Raw genomic sequence first — 1,632 nt, 5'->3', positions numbered from 1 at the left:
TATCCTCTCTACTTCGACCATCATCAGTTATTTTGCTCCCCAAATAGCAAAACTCCTTTACTACTTTAAGTGTCTTATTTCCTAATCTAATTCCCGCAGCATCACCCGACTTAATTCGACTACTTTCCATTATCCTCGTTTTGCTTTTGTTGATGTTCATCTTATACCCTCCTTTCAAGACACTGTCCATTCCGTTCACCTGCTCTTCCAAGTCCTTTGCTGTCTCTGACAGAATTACAATGCCATCGGCGAACCTCACAGTTTTTATTTCTTCTCCATGGATTTTAATACCTGCTCCGAACTTTTCTTTTGTTTCCTTTATTGCTTGCTCAATATACAGATTGAATAGCATCGGGGATAGGCTACAACCCTGTCTCACTCCCTTCCCAACCACTGCTTACCTTTTATACCCCTCGACTCTTATAACTGCCATCTGGTTTCTGTACAAATCGTAAATAGCCTTTCGCTCCCTGTATTTTACCCCTGCCACCTTTAGAATTTGAAAGAGAGTATTCCAATCAACATTGTCAAAAGCTTTCTCTAAGTCTACAAATGCTAGAAATGTAGGTTTGTCTTTCCTTAATCTTTCTTCTAAGATAAGTCGTAGAGACAGTATTGCCTCACGTGTTCCAACATTTCTACGGAATCCAAACTGGTGTTCCCCGAGGACGGCTTCTATCAGTTTTTCCATTCGTCTGTAAAGAATTCGCGTTAGTATTTTGCAGCTGTGACTTACTAAACTGATAGTTCGGTAATTTTCACATCTGTCAACACCTGCTTTCTTTGGGCTTGGAATTATTATATTCTTCTTGAAGTCTGAGGGTATTTCGACTGTGTCATACATCTTGCTTACCAGATGGTAGAGTTTTGTCAGGACTGGCTCTCCTAAGGCTGTCAGTAGTTCTAATGGAATGTTGTCTACTCCGGGGGCCTTGTTCCGGCTAGGGTGTTTCAGTGCTCTGTCAAACCCTTCACGCAGTATCATATCTCCCATTTGATCTGCATCTACATCCTCTTCCATTTCCATAATATTGTCCTCAAGTACATCGCCCTTGTATAGACCCTCTATATACTCCTTCCACCTTTCTGCTTTCCCTTCCTCGCTTAGAACTGGTTTTCCATCTGAGGTCTTGATATTCTTGCAAGTGGTATGATGTCAACGGTAAACGAAGAATGGAAACTTGAAATTTCAGGCAAGCTTCCAGTACTCTTTTTCCCGACGATTCGTGGTGACACGCTGTCTGTAACATCTGCCTAGATTTCAAATGTTACCATCCATCTTTCCGTATTAGCCAGCGGAATGATCATTGGTGGTGTAGCCCTTCTGGAAGACCCGTGCCCACTCTTCTTGCTGCACTATTGTTCTGAGTAGACTTCATTACTACTCGTTCTGCAATAACTGCTCTAAGTCGAGTGACTCTGCGATCTGTCACTATGAAACTCTCACTTAAGTGATTCGACCTTTCTTGAAATTCTACAGACGCCGATAAGATTCACATGCATCTCCTCTCCTCATGATGCTCTGAAATCTCTATTGGAAAAGTTCCAATAACTTAGACAATCCCAGTAGGCATCATGTATTCATTCTATTCTTCACGCGTACGAATGTTTCTTTCTATACTGAAAACAGTA

The sequence above is a fragment of the Schistocerca americana genome, chromosome 2 (assembly GCF_021461395.2).
Source record: "Schistocerca americana isolate TAMUIC-IGC-003095 chromosome 2, iqSchAmer2.1, whole genome shotgun sequence".
NCBI classification, from domain to species: domain Eukaryota; kingdom Metazoa; phylum Arthropoda; class Insecta; order Orthoptera; family Acrididae; genus Schistocerca; species Schistocerca americana.
The sequence above is the reverse complement of the archived record's forward strand: the minus strand, read 5'-3'. Positions refer to the sequence as shown.